At 47.0% G+C, this 14,900-nt stretch overlaps 1 protein-coding gene across 29 annotated transcripts in view; it reads left to right on the top strand.

Annotated features, from left to right (window-relative positions):
• PSPH (phosphoserine phosphatase) overlaps window positions 1-14,900 on the top strand; it is a 43,536-nt gene that overhangs the window by 14,058 nt on the left and 14,578 nt on the right. For 8 of the 29 annotated variants that reach the window (XM_028845752.2, XM_028845760.2, XM_028845744.2 and 5 more), the window contains 2 exons: window positions 4,234-4,414; window positions 8,248-8,379. The gene's annotated coding sequence lies outside the window, so the exon portion shown is untranslated. Of the gene's footprint in view, window positions 1-3,990; window positions 4,415-8,247; window positions 8,380-12,284; window positions 12,408-14,900 lie in introns of all 29 variants that reach the window. The other 21 variants (XM_077996707.1, XM_028845745.2, XM_077996704.1 and 18 more) reach the window with 10 other exon arrangements.

The following is a 14,900-nucleotide window of genomic DNA, read 5'->3' as shown; positions in this document are numbered from 1 at the left end:
TTAGAAGGCTATTAGCACTGAATGACTTTTAAAAAGAGTACATGATTCTAACATAATTAGCCATTAGAAAATTTGTGGCTGGGCACGGTGGCTCACTCCTATAATCCCAGCACTTTGGGAGGCCAAGGCAAGTGAATCACCTGAGGCCAGGGGTTCAAGACCAGCCTGTCCAACATGGTGAAACCCCATCTGTACTAAAAATACAAAAATTAGCCGGGCATGGTGGTGCATGCTTGTAATCCCACCTACTTGGGAGGCTGAGGCAGGTGAATCGCTTGAACCCGGGAGGCAGAGGTTGCAGTGAGCTGAGATCACGCTGCTGCACTCCAGCCTGGGTGACAGAGAGAGACTCCATCTCAGGAAAAAAAAAAAAAAAAAAAAAAAAATGTTAGCTTACAAAAATGTGATCTATAGAAAATCTTTCAGAGCCGGGTAAAGTGGATCATGCTTGGACTTGAGCCCAGGAGTTGGAGACTAATGAGACCCAGGCTCTACTAAACATAAAAAAAAACAGCCTCGTGTGGTGGCACACACCTGTGGTCCCACCTGCTCAGAAGGCTGAGGCAAGAGGATTGTTTGAGCCTAGGAGTTTGAAGCTTCAGTGAGCTATGATCATGCCACTGCACTCCAGCCTGGGTGACAGTGAGACCCTGTCTCAAAACAAAAAAAAAAAGAAGAAAGAAAACCTTTAGGAACAGTAGTATGACCTGTATTACTTTTGACTAACCAATTGTGATTAAAACTTTGCAAAATAATTTGCTAATATTTTTATTATACCTTCATTATGCTGTATTGTATTTGGTTCTCACGTGCTATTATTCCAGTAATTATGCCTTCATTATGCTGTATTGTATTTGGTTCACTTGTGCTATTATTCCAGTAAGAACAGCATTGAAGCTTTTTTTTTTTTTTTTGCTTTTTGTGTTTTTAGACAGAGTCTGGCTTTGTCACCCAGGCTAGAGTGCAGTGGTGTAATCTCGGTTCACTGCAACCTCTGCCTCCTGGGTTCAAGTGATTCTTCTGCCTCAGCCTCCCTAGTAGCTGAGATTACAGGTGCCCGCCACCAGGCCTAGCTACTTTTTGTATTTTTAGTAGAGATGGGGTTTCATCATGTTGGCCAGGCTGGTCTCGAACTCGTGACCTCAGGTGATCCTCCCGCCTCGGCCTCCCAGAGTGCTGAGGTTACAGGCGTGAGCCACTCTGCCCAGCCTGATGAAGCATATTTTAATCTGTTTCACAGTTTTGCTTTCTCTGACAAGATTACCTCCTGGTTGTTATATGTGACCACTCATTAGTGTCTTCTAGGCAACTATATATATTTTTAATGTGATGTGCTCTAGCAAAACAATGTCTACAATACAGCCATCTCATGCCCACAAGTATTAATACAGGTGTGAGTGTGAGGTTGATTCCAGGACCATGAAGAGGTGACAGATTTTAATTAATTAACTAATTTTTCAGAGACAAGGGCTTGCTCTGTTACCCAGGGTGGAGAACAGTGGCATGATCACAGCACACTGTAACCTTGAAATCCTGAGCTCAAATGATCCTCCCGCCTCAGCCTCCCAAGTAGCTGGGACTGCAAGCATGCACCACCACACCCAGCCAGATTTTAGTAAATATAAATATTTTATCTGAAAATTTTTTTTTTTTTTTTTTTTTTGAGACGGAGTCTCGCTCTGTCCCCAGGCTGGAGTGCAGTGGCTGCATCTCAGCTCACCGCAAGCTCCGCCTCCCGGGTCTACGCCATTCTCCTGCCTCAGCCTCCCGAGTAGCTGGGACTACAGGCGCCCGCCACCTCACCCGGCTAGTTTTTTGTATTTTTTAGTAGAGACGGGGTTTCACCGTATTAGCCAGGCTGGTCTCGATCTCCTGACCTTGTGATCCGCCCGCCTCAGCCTCCCAAAGTGCTGGGATTACAGGCTTGAGCCACCGCGCCCGGCCTTATCTGAAATTTTTAAGAATATTTAATATTTTAAGGAATATTTAATGTTAAACATTTATGAAATACAAATAGCATAAGTTAACTCTTCTAGCCTTCCACATTTACTTACTTGAGTTTCTTTTCCCCTCAAAATAAATTCTCAGTTACCACTTAGATACAAACATCTGGTGTTTAACATTTTGTTTCTTTTATTATGCTTTTGGTTTTTGTGTGTTTTTTTGAGATGGATTCTCATTCTGTTGCCCAGGCTGGAGTGCAGTGGCGTGATCTCACCTCACTGCAACCTCCCCTCCCAGGTTCAAGCGATTCACCTGCCTCAGCCTCCCAAGTAGCTGGGATTACAGGCAGGCGCCACCATGGCAGGCTAATTTTTATATTTTTAGTAGAGACAGGGTTTCAAATTGTTGGCCAGGCTGGTCTTGAACTCCTGACCTCAGGTGATCCACCCGCCTCGGCCTCCCAAAGTGCTGGGATTACAGGCGTGAGCCAATGTGCCCAGCCTATTATGCTTTTTAAAAAACTACAGCAGGCTGGGTGTGGTGGCTCATGCCTGTAATCCCAGCACTTTGGGAGGCTGAGGTGGGCAGATCATTTGAGGTCAGGAGTTTGAGACCAGCCTGGCCAACATGGTGAAACCCAGTCTCTACTAAAAACACAAAAACTAGCTGGGCATGGTGGCGTGCGCTTGTAATCCCAGCTACTGGGGAGGTTGAGGCAGGAGACTCACTTGAACCCAGGAGGCGGAGGTTGCAGTGAGCTGAGATCACACCACTGCACTCCAGCCTGGGAAACAGTGAGACTCAGCCTCGGGAAAGGAAAAAAATTGTGTTTTGGTGAGGAGGGTCCTGTAGCTAAGGGCAGAGATGCTGTGACCAAGTGTCCCACCCCAGGGATTGCATCCTCTGTGTGGGTAAGCAACGTAGAGTGAGCCTGGAGTTCAGACTGTCAGCCTTTGAGGTTCCAGGTTGTGTTTTAGAGTGGACCTCGATGCCCAGCTCTAGCCAGCTAACTCTAGTGGTAAATGTTTGGGGGAAACACCCGTTATTTGTTGTAGTTACATGCAAGGAGCTGGGCAAGTGACACATGGAATTCATATATATATTTTTAAACCAGTCTTACTCTGTTGCTCAGGCTGTAGTGCAGTGGCACGATCGTGGCTCACTGCAACCTCCTTCCCCGGGGTTCAAGCAATTCTCCTGCCTCAGCCTCTCAAGTAGCCGGGACTACAGGCATGCACCACCATGCCCCGCTAATTTTGTATTTTTGCTCCAGACGGAGTTTTGCCATGCTGGCCAGGCTGGTCTGGAACGCCTGACCTCAGGTGATCCGCTTGCCTCAGCCTCCAAAAGTGCTGGGATTACAGGCTTGAGCCGCCGAGCCTGGCCAGAAAAATTTTAAGAAGAAATAGGCCGGGCGCGGTAGCTCACACCTGTAATCCCAAGACTTTGGGAGGCCGAGGAGGGAGGATCGCTTGAGCCCAGGAACGGGAGCCCCCCCATCTCTATTTAAAAACATAAATAAAAATTAAAAATAAAATAACAACAAGGTGCAAAGACTCATTTTGTTACTCATGGTTGCATTTTAATTGAGAATATAAGTAGTCTTGGCCGGGTGTGGTGGCTCACGCCTGTAATCCCAACACTTTGGGAGGCCGAGGTGGGCGGATCACGAGGTCATCTTGGCTAACATGGTGAAACCCCGTCTCTACTAAAAATACAAAAAATTAGCTGGGTGTGGTGGCGGGCGCCTGTAGTCCCAGCTACTTGGGAGGCTGAGGCAGGAGAATGCTGTGAACCCAGGAGGCGGAGCTTGCACTAAGCCGAGATCGTGCCACTGCACTCCAGCCCAGGCGACCGAGAGAGACTCCATCTCAAAAAAAAAAAAAAAAAAAAAAAAGAATATAAGTAGTCTTTGAAGTTCTTTTGGGACCTACAGTGCTGCAAGCGCATAATGCCAAACGTGGATTTCAAAAGAGGCCCCCCGACGGGGTTTTATTAATTGCAAAATCAGTGCAGCGGTCCCTTGCTTCCCTCACCTACCCTTAGATCCTAAGTGGTGGTGGCGGCAGCGCGGAGCAGCTTCTGAAGGTCCAGGAGCTTAAAGCGGAGGTGCCACGGGGCGCGGCTTTGCCGAAAAAGCAAAAGCTCGCTCCGCACCGTGCGCTTCTCGGAATACAGGCGCTGAGCCCCCGCAGGAGGAGAGGGCTGGTTCCGGGAGCCCCTCCCCTGGGGCGGGGCCAAAGCGTCCTCCCAGCCCGGCTTTGCAGAACAGAGATCTGGTGTCTCCAGTTTACAGAAGCACTTGCAGAACTCATCAGAAGCCACCCTGCGTATCAGCAGATTTCAAGAGAGCGTTCAGTGGAGGCCCTGAGTCTGCACAGTTCACCTCCCTGGGAACTGCTCGCCTGAGCATTGGAGCCGGCGCTGGCCCCCTGCAGCCGAAAGGAGCCCCGGAGGCCCAGGACACAGCGTGAGTCCTGGCTTGTGCTTTCCCTGCACCCAACTTTCTGATTTTGCCGACTTTCCTTTTCCTCTTCCAGGCTTCCTCTCTGAGTCTACATTTCTTCTTAATCGCATAGGCAGATCATTTCCTAGAATCTTCAGGCTTGCTTTTCATTGATTTATGTTTTGGGTAACTTCACTTGTCTAATCTTACAGCAGCCGCATGTTGCCAAACAGCATGAATGAATGATGCAATCCCTTGCACACAGGAGCACCCTCAGTGCAAGACTGGGGCAGTCCCCAAACTCAGAGTTGAAGTGTCCGAGTTTGTCTTCTTTCCCATTAGAATTAGAATTTTAAAATAAGTACTTACCAGATACATTGTTATAACGATACAATGTCAAGTTGGGAATTAAATCATGTTTTCATTCATTAAATATATTTACTATATTTTATTTTCTTTTTTAATTTTTTTTTTTTTTTTTGACAGAGTCTCATTCTGTTGCCCAGGCTGGAGTGCAGTGGCGCGATCTCGGCTCACTCCAACCTCCGCCTACAGGGTTCAAAGGATTCTCCTGCCTCAGCCTCCCGAGTAGATGGGTGTGGGCCACTATGCCCAACTAATTTTTTAATTTTTGTATTTTTAGTAGAGACAGGGTTTCACCATGTTAGCCAGGCTGGTCTCAAACTCCTGGCCTCAAGCGATCCACCTGCCTCTACCTCCCAAAGAGCTGGGATTACAAGCATGACCACTGTACCTGGCCACTATATTTTCTTTATGTATGATTTGCATATTATTACTTTTTAAATATTTGATGACTGATATTGGAATGAGGATCAGGGAGGAAAATAATAAAATCCAAGATTTCTGTATTACAGTGCCAAGTAGGTTTTCAATATCATGACCATAGCCCTGTCACTATCATGTTGGTGAAACAAAGTAGTCAGGACTTTTAAAATTTTCAAATGATTTAATATATGCCTTCCTTTCCTTCCTTCTTTTCTTTCTTTTTTTTTTTTTTTTTAAGAGACAGGGTCTCACTTGGTCACCCAGGCTAGAGTGTAGCCGTGCAATCATAGCTCACTGGAATCTCAAACTCCTGAGCTCAAGTGATCCTCCTGCCTCAGCCTCCCAAGTAGCTGGGACTACAAGTATGCACCACCATGCCTGGCTCATTTATTTTATTTTTTGTAGAGATGGCATTTCACTATGTTGCCCAGGCTGATCTGGAACTCCTGGGCTCAAGCGATCCTCCCTCCTCAGCCTCCCAAAGTGCTGGGATTATAGGTGTGAGTCCCCATGCCCAACCTTTTTTTTTTTCTTTTTTCTTTTTTGAGATGGAGTCTTGCTCTGTCGCCCAGGCTAGAGTGCAGTGATGAGATCTTGACTCACCGCAAGCTCTGCCTCCTGGGTTCACGCCATTCTCCTGCCTCAGCCTCCCTAGTAGCTGGGACTACAGGTGCCTGGTACCAGGCCTGGCTAATTTTTTTTTGTATTTTTAGTAGAGACGGGGTTTCACCATGTTAGTCAGGATGGTCCCGATCTCCTGACCTTGTGATCCGCCCATCTCGGCCTCCCAAATGGTGCTGGGATTACAGGCGTGAGTCACCACGCCCGGCCTTTTTTATTTTTTAGAAAATCCTTGGACTAGAATTAGGGTTAAAAGGATCCTCAAGGTTGCCTAGAGCAGCCTCCCATGAGAGAGTTTTTTAAAACCAGTGTTTTATTGATATATAATTAAATGCAATAAAATGCATTCTTTAAGTGCACATTTTGATGAATTTTGATAAATTTATTCATGCTTGTAATTATCACCACAATCACATTTCCATCACCCATAAGTTTCCTAGGACCTCTTTCCAGTCAGCGCCTTGTCCCAACTCCTAGCCCTACTGATCTGATCTTTGTCATTATAGCATTTGTATTTTCTAGTGTTTCTTCTTTTTTTTTTTCTTTTTTTTTTTGAGACCAAGTCTCACTCTGTCACCCAGGCTGGAGTGCAATGGTGCAATCTCAGCTCACTGCAACCTCTGCCTCCTGGGTTCAAGAGATCCTCCTGCCTCAACCTCCCGAGTAGCTGGGACTACAGGCGCCCGCCACCACGCCTGGATAATTTTTTTGTATTTTTAGTAGAGACGGGGTTTTACCATATTGGCCAGGCTGGTCTCAAACTCCTGACCTCGTGATCCACCCACCTTGGCCTCCCAAAGTGCTGGGATTACAGGCATGAGACACCGTGCCCGGCCTCTAGTGTTTCATATAACTGAAACCATACAGTATGTGCTCTTGTGTCTGGCTCCTTTCCATCAGTATAATTATTTATTTGTTTATTTATTTTGTGACAGAATTTTGCTCTTGTTGCCCGGGCTGGAGTGCAGTGGCGCGATCTCAGCTCACTGCAACCTCCGCCTTCAGGGTTCACCAATTCTCCTGCCTCAGTCTCCCTGGTAGCTGGGATTACCAGCATGGTGGCCCAGCTAATTTTGTATTTTTAATAGAGACAGGGTTTCACCATGTTGGTCAGGCTGGTTTCAAACTTTTGACATCAGGTGATCCGCCCACCTCGGCCTCCTAATGTGCTGGGATTACAGGCATGAGTCACCGTGCCCGGCCTTGCTGGGTCTTATGGTAAGTATATGTTTATAAGAAACTGCAGGCCCAGTGTGGTGGCTCACAGCTGTCATCTCAACACTTTGGGAGGCCGATGTGGGAGGATCCCTTGAGGCCATGAGTTCAAGGTCAGCCTGGGCAACATAGCGAGACCCTGTTTCTACAAAAAATGAAAAATTAGCAGGGCATAATGGTGTGCATCTGTAGTCCCTGCTACTCGGGAGGCTGAGGCAGGATAATTGCTTAAGCCCAGGAGTTCTAGGATGCAGTAAGCTATGATTGCATGGCTGCATTCCAGCCTGGGCGACAGAGCAAGACCCTATCTCAGAGACACACACACACACACACCTGTTGTCTTTGCTCCCTTGTAATTGGGCAGCAGATCCTTTCTCTGATTCATCTTGGAAGGCTGTTGTCTCTGTCCCCTCATTATATTTATTGTTTGTTTATTTATTTATTTATTTTGAGATGGAGTCTCGCTCTATCACCCAGGCTGGAGTGCAGAGGCACGATCTTGGCTCACTGCAGACTCTGCTTCCGGGGTTTATCAAGTAGTTCTCCTGCCTCAGCCTCCCGAGTAGCTGGGACCACAGGCATGTGCCACCATACCTGGCTAATTTTTTTTTTTTTTTTTTTTTTTGAGACAGAGTCTCTCTCTTGCCCAGGCTGGAGTGAAATGGTATGATCTTGGCTCACTGCAGCCTCTGCCCGCTGGGTTAAAGTGATTCTCCTGCCTCAGCCTTTCAAATAGCTGGGATTACAGGCACACACTGTTACCAGCAGGCTAATTATTGTATTTTTAGTAGAGATGGGGTTTTACCATGTTGGCCAGGCTGGTCTCGAACTCGTGACCTCAAGTGGCCCATCTGCCTTGGCCTCCCAAAGTATTGGGATTACAGACATCAACCACCGCACCCGCCCAAGTCTGCTTCTTTGTCTATGCATTTAGTTCTCCCAAGAGATTCTCTTTCCCTCTCCCTTGCCTTTGTACCCTGCTAATCAGGTATATGTGATTTCCTGTCAGACCTGAACCTTGCAGAATTGAAGCCATAGAAAAGAGTATGTTGACTCTACAGTGATTGAAGGTGGTAGGAGTAAAGCATTTCGCAGAGGAAGCAGTCTTAGGAAATTTTGCCTCTGACCCGTTTTTGTGCCAGTCGTACCAGGAGAGAGAGTGAAGCCAGACAGCCTCCCTCTTTCCTGTTTTGTGTGTGGACTACGATGTTCATTTCCTCATTCTCTCTTTCTAGGCTCTTGCTCTTGCAGAATCCACAGGTCTTTCTTGAAGAAATCTGTAGTCAGAACTTTGTTCTGCATTTTTATCTAGGGAAGGAACAGGAAGAGAAGAGTGTGGTCTACTAGAAATCTAGCACTGGAGACACGTGAGTCTGATTTGCCTTTTCTTGGTTTTTTTTGCTGTCATTGGAATGTTTTTATGCATTGAACTGTTAAACGTTTGTCTATCTGCTAGCAGTTCACTCTTTTTTGAGACAGAGTCTTGCTCTGTCACCTGGGCTGGAGTGCAGTGGTGCGATCTTGGCTTACTGCAATCTCCACCTCCTGGGTTCAAGTGATTCTCCTGTCTCAGCCTCCTGAGTAGCTGGGATTACAGGTGCGGGCCACCACACCTGATTAATTTTTATATGTTTAGTAGAGACGGGTTTCGCCATGTCGGCCAGGCTGGTCTTGAACTCCCGACCTCAGGTCATCCATCTGCCTCGGCCTCCCAAAGTGCTGGGATTACAGGCGTGAGCCACCGCGCCCGGCCGGCATTTACTCCTCACCTGAATTTTAAAAATTGATGTCAACTATGTGGCATGCAGAAGATCTCAGCTTCCCAGAATAGCTGGTTATATTACATATCATTTCAACTTTTATTTTAGCTTCAAGGAGTACATGTGCAGGTTTGTTACATGGGTATATCACATGATGCTGAGGTTTGGGGTATGATTGATCTCCTCACCCAGGGATTGAGCACGGTATCCAGTAGGTAGTTTCTCAGTCTTTGCCCTCCTTCCGCTGCCTTCTTGTAGTCCTCAGTATCCTTTTTTTTGTTTGTTTTTTGTTTTTACACAGTCTCGCTCTGTCGCCCAGACTGGAACACAATGGTGTGATCTTAGCTCACTGCAACCTCCACCTCCTGGGGTCAAGTGATTCTCCTGCCTCAGCCTCCTGAGTAGCTGGGATTACAGGTGCCCACCACCATGCCTGGCTAATTTTTGTATATTTAGTAGGGACAGGGTTTCACCATGTTGGCCATGCTGGTCTCGAACTCCTGATCTCAAGTGAGTTGCCCGCCTCGGCCTCCCAAAGTGCTGGGATTACAGGTGTGAGCCACTGCACGTGGCCATTACTGTGTTTTTCCCGTCTTTGTATCCACATGTACCCAGTTTAGCTCCCACTTTTAAGTGAGAACATGTGGTATTTGGTTTTCTGTTCCTGCGCTAATTCACTTAGGATAACGGCCTCCAGATGTATCTATGTTGCAGCAAAGGACATGATGTCATTCTTTTTTATGGCTGCGCTGGCTTTTTTTTTTTTTTTTAAATCATAAAATATAGCATAAGGCCGGGCATGGTGGCTCACACCTGTAATCCCCGCACTTTAGGAGGCCGAGGTGAGCAGATCACCTGAGGTCAGGAGTTCGAGACTAGCCTGCCCAACATGGTGAAACCCGGTCTGTACCAAAAATACAAAAATTACCTAGGTGTGGTGGCACACACTTCTGATCCCAGCAATTCGGGAGGCTGAGGCATGAGAATCACTTGAACCCGGGAGGCAGAGTGCAGTGAGCCGAAATCACACCACTGCACTCCAGCTTGAGTGACAGAGCAAACTCCATCTCTAAACAAAAGATAAAATAAAATATAGTGTAAGTGCATGTGCTGAGGATCCCAGCCCTTGTTATAGGGAGTTCCCTGTTTGACTCTCCTCTGATTCAGAAGCTTTTCAAAATCTACTGTGTACTCTTTTTTTTTTTTGAGACGGAGTCTCGCTCTGTCGCCCAGGCTGGAGTGCAGTGTGGCACAATCTCGGCTCACTGCAACCTCTGCCTCCCAGGTTCAAGCAATTCTCCTGCCTTAGCCTCCCCAGTAGCTGGAATTACACGCACGTGCCACCATGCCCGGCTATACTGTGTACTCTTTCAATGCCCGGGAACCTGAACAAATTTATCCCTATTACCAAAGCAAATAAGCTTGGTTCTCGCAATTGTGTGTGACCTTCACAACCTCTGTACAGGCTTTTAATTTTTCCTTACACAGGTGAAGGTAAGAGGTCAGTCCTAACAAGGTGAAGGAAGTAAGGTGATCTTAGAAGCCTGTTGAAAGATACAGAGATTGAGAAGTTGGAAAGCGTTTGTTTGGGCGAGGAGCTTTTTTCCTCTTATCCAAAATCAGGCCTCCGAGGCCTGGTCCTGCAGGAAAACTGGCTTTTGTACTTTGGAACTAGGGGCAAGAAGCCCTTGTCAGCAGTGACTTTTTTGTTTTGTTTTGTTTTTAAATCCGTTGGTCCTTTGCTTGCCCCAGATGAAGTAGCTGGGGCCAGCCAGGCAGAAGTTCTGTTCTGAGCTGCAGAAGACAGTGGTCCAGATGGGGCCTGGGAGCCGCTGTGTCTGAGAATCTGAGAATAGACCTTCCCACCGGCATGTCTTCTACCCCTGGCCCTGCCCTCTCCCTCCCTGTTAGAGCCAAATATGAAGAATCCAGAGTCCATTCTCCGGCAATGATTTTTCTGTGTGTGGAATTCTGATATACACAATTTACTTTGAAGCAACTGACCTTACTCAGCAGATTTTTTTCCTCTATAGCCACGAGAATTTTAAATACACATGGATTGCGAGTCACTCCTGGTAGAGACAATGAAAAGAGGAGGAAATTGGCCAGGCGTGGTGGCTCACACCTGTCATTCCTACACTTTGGGAGGCTGAGGCAGGTGGATCACTTGAGGTCAGGAGTTTGAGACTGGCCTGACCAACATGGTGAAACCCTGTCTCTACTAAAAAGTACAAAAGAATTAGCCAGGCGTGGTGGCAGGCGCCTGTAATCCCAGCTACTCGGGAGGCAGGAGAATCGTTTGAACCCAAGAGGCGGAGGTTGCAGTGAGCCGAGATCACATCACTGCACTCCAGCCTGGGCAACAGAGTGAGACCCCATCTCAAAAATAAAAATAAAAATAAAAAAGGAGGAAATCAGAAGTGTACAGGGAGGTACAGCATTTTGCAGAGCAGGATGGGAAGAGCTAAAAGGAGCTGTGGCCAAGTTTGCTCTGCTGCTCAATCAAGCAGGGAGGGAGTTGATACTCTTGTAATCCAAAAGGTAAAGGCCATCTCCCCTGGCCTGACCATTTCATGGGCAGAGTTAAGGTCCTAAAATCCAGCTCGCTGTCTTAGGGAGGGTGTGGAAAAAGAATCAGCCTTCCAAGTAAATTCAATGTAAAGTGTGTCTCTAATGTTCTATTTTGGCCAGCACTGTGGCTCATGCTTATAATCCTAGCACTTTGGGAGCCAGGATGGGAGGATCGTTTGAGGCCAGGAATTCAAGACCAGCCTGGGTAACATAGTGAGACCTCATCTCTACAAAAATATTAATAATAATAACTTAGCTGGGTGTGGTGGTGTGTGCCTGTAGTCTCTGCTACTCAGGAGGCTGAGGGGGGAGGATCACTTCAGCCCAGGAGGTTGAGGCTGCAGTGAGCTATGATTATACCATTGGCACTCCAGTGTGGGCGACAGAGTGAGACTTTGTCTTGAAAAAAAGCCAAAAATATTCTGTTTTCTCCTTGGGACCACATTACAACCCAGAAGGCAGGTGTCAACAATTCTGAGCTGTATATCAGGCTTAGTGGTCAGCTGGGGATGTGTAAATCAGTTCTAACTTTTAGTGGAGGAAATGTACATTTCCTTTCAAACTCTAGGCTGATGGTCTTGCTTTTTTTCTGAGACAATGTCTCACTCTGTCACCCAAGCTGGAGTGCTGTGGCCTGATCTCGGCTCACTGCACCCTTGAACTCCTGGGCTCAAGCCATCCTCCCGCCTCAGGCTCTTGAGTATCTGGGACCACAGGCGTGCACCACCATGCCCCACCAATTTTTCTTTTTCTTTTCTTTTTTTTAAAGAGAAGGAATCTTGCTATGTTCTCAAGAACTGATCTCAAACTCCTGGGTTCAAATGATCCTGCTGGGATTATTACAAGTGTGAGCCACTGTGCCCAGCCAATCTCATTAAAGTGTCATTGGTTGGAAAGAGGTTCAAGTACCTGGTTTGCCTTTTTTTTTTTTTTTTTTTCAGATGGAGTCTTGCTCTTGTTGCCCAGGCTAGAGTGCAGTGGTGGGATCTCAGCTCACTGCAACCTCCGCCTCCCGGGTTCAAGCGATTCTCCTGGCTCGGCCTCCTGAGTGGCTAGAATTAGAGGTGCCCGACTAATTTTTGTACTTTTAGTAGAGATGGAGTTTCACCATGTTGGCCAGGCTGGTCTCAAACTTCTGACCTCGTGAGTCACCTGCCTTGGCCTCCCAAAGTGCTGGGATTACAGGTGTGAGCCACCGCTCCTGGCCAAAGTCACTGGTTTTTCAAACATGACCAGTAATTATTTGTCTGATCATTTCGACAAGACTGGAAGCCTCTTGAGGATGGCGCCCATGCATTATGCATTCCTCTTTGGGTCTTGTGTCAGGGTTCCTGGGGACTGGCTTTGAGGTTCTGGTGCCCGTCAGTCGTTCTCAGGAGCATTGCCCATTCTTAGTTATGTTGTGTTGCCTCATTTGCCTCATGCATCTTCTTTTTTTTTTTTTTTGGAGACGGAGTTTCACTCTTGTTGCCCAGGCTGGAGTGCAATAGTGCAAGCTCGGCTCACCGCAACCTCTACCTCCCAGGTTCAAGTGATTCTCTTGCCTCAGCCTCCTGAGTAGCTGGGATGACAGGCATGTGGCACCACATCCAGCTAATTTTGTATTTTTAGTAGAGACAGGGTTTCTCCCTGTTGGTCAGGCTGGTCTCGAACTCTCGACCTGAGGTGATCCACCCAGCTCAGCCTCCCAAAGTGCTGTGATTATAGGCATGAGCCACAGCACCCAGCCTTCTCATGTACCTTCTTAAAAAGTCCTTTAGCTTATCCCATTTATTTTAGCTCCTCTTAAACCATTTGTCTGTTTCTGGCTACCTCTTCACTCACCTATGGTTCATTTTCCATTCTTAGTGGAATTATGCTACAGTAAGTGCTGCTTCTCTGCCGATAGACCTGCTGACTTCAAGGTCTTTACAGCGACCCTGCCTGGTCATGTAGTATGAATTAGCTTGATTCCTGCTGGACCAAAGCCAAATAACTGGTTTCTTTTTATTTTTTATCTTTTTTTTTTTTTTTTTAATAGAGACAGGGTTTCACCATGTTGGCCAGGCTGGTCTCGAACTCCTGACCTCAAGTGATCCTCCTGCCTCGGCCTCCCAAAGTGCTGGGATTACAAGTGTGAGCCACTGCAGCCAACCTCTTGTTCAGTTCTTAATAACTGCTTAGTTTCCACTCTATTTAATTCATAAAATATTTAATTCATGAAATATTTAACTAACACCTATTGAGTGCTGGGTGCAGTGATAGAAGATAATTCAACTGGAGTGATTGACTGATTTTCTGGGTTGATGGGGTGGAAATAATGTGGTATAGGGGAGGCCACTTGATCTACACCATGAAGAAGTAGGACTTGCTTCATGACATGGGGGATATGGTGATTCCAGGCAGAGAAGCAACATTTGAAAGGGTGTAGAGGAATAAAAACACATGACATAGGCTGGGTGCAGTGGCTCATGCCTATAATCCCAGCACTTTGGGAGGCCAAGACAGGTGGATCGCCTGAGGTCAGGAGTTCAAGACCAGCCTGGGCAACATGGTGAAACCCTGTCTCTACTCAAAATACAAAAATTAGCTGGATATGGTGGCATGCACCTGTAGTCTCAACTACTCAGGATGCTGAGGGAGGATAATTCCTTGAACCTGGGAGGGGGAGGTTGCAGTGAGCCGAAATTGTGCCACTGCACTATACTCCAGCCTGCGTGACAGAGCAAGACTCTGTCTCAAAAAAAAAAAAAAAAAAGGCCGGGCGCGGTGGCTCAAGCCTGTAATCCCAGCACTTTGGGAGGCCGAGGCGGGTGGATCACGAGGTCAGGAGATCGAGACTATCCTGGCTAACATGGTGAAACCCCGTCTCTACTAAAAATACAAAAAACTAGCCAGGCGTGGTGGCGGGCGCCTGTAGTCTCAGCTACTTGGGAGGCTGAGGCGGGAGAATGGCGTGAACCCGGGAGGCGGAGCTTGCAGTGAGCCGAGATCACGCCACTGCACTCCAGCCTGGGAGACACAGCGAGACTCCGTCTCAAAAAAAAAAAAAAAAAAAAAAAAAAAAAAAGTCCTTAGTATTCCTTGAGCCATAAATTGTGTGTTTGACCAGGCACGATTGCTCACGCCTGTAGTCCCAGCACTTTGGGAGGCCGAGTCGCATGGATCATTTTATTCCAAAAGTTTGAGACCACTCTGGGCAACATGGCAAAACACCATCTCTACTAAAAATACAAAAAATTAGCCAGACATCGTGCCTGCCTGTAGTCCCAAATGCTCAGAAGGCTGAAGTGGGAGAATCGCTTGAGCCAGGGAGGCAGAGGTTGCAGTGAGCTGAGATTGCACCACTGCACTCCAGCCTTGGTGACAGAGTAAGGCCCTAACTCAAAATTTAAAAAAGTGTGTGTTTGTGTATGTGTGTGCGTGTGCATGTGAATAATGTGTGTGTGTAAAAATGTGTGTGTGTGTATGTATATTTGTGGGGAATGAGGTTGGTAAAATACATAGGCATGGGAGCCAGATCATGAGGACATAAAGTGTGTAATAAAGACATTATGTTAATGGCTGGGTGCAGTGGC

This window comes from Macaca mulatta, chromosome 3 (genome assembly GCF_049350105.2).
Source record: "Macaca mulatta isolate MMU2019108-1 chromosome 3, T2T-MMU8v2.0, whole genome shotgun sequence".
In the NCBI taxonomy this organism is placed as follows: domain Eukaryota; kingdom Metazoa; phylum Chordata; class Mammalia; order Primates; family Cercopithecidae; genus Macaca; species Macaca mulatta.
Note: the sequence above shows the minus strand (reverse complement) of the source record. Positions and strands in the feature narration are given on the sequence as shown.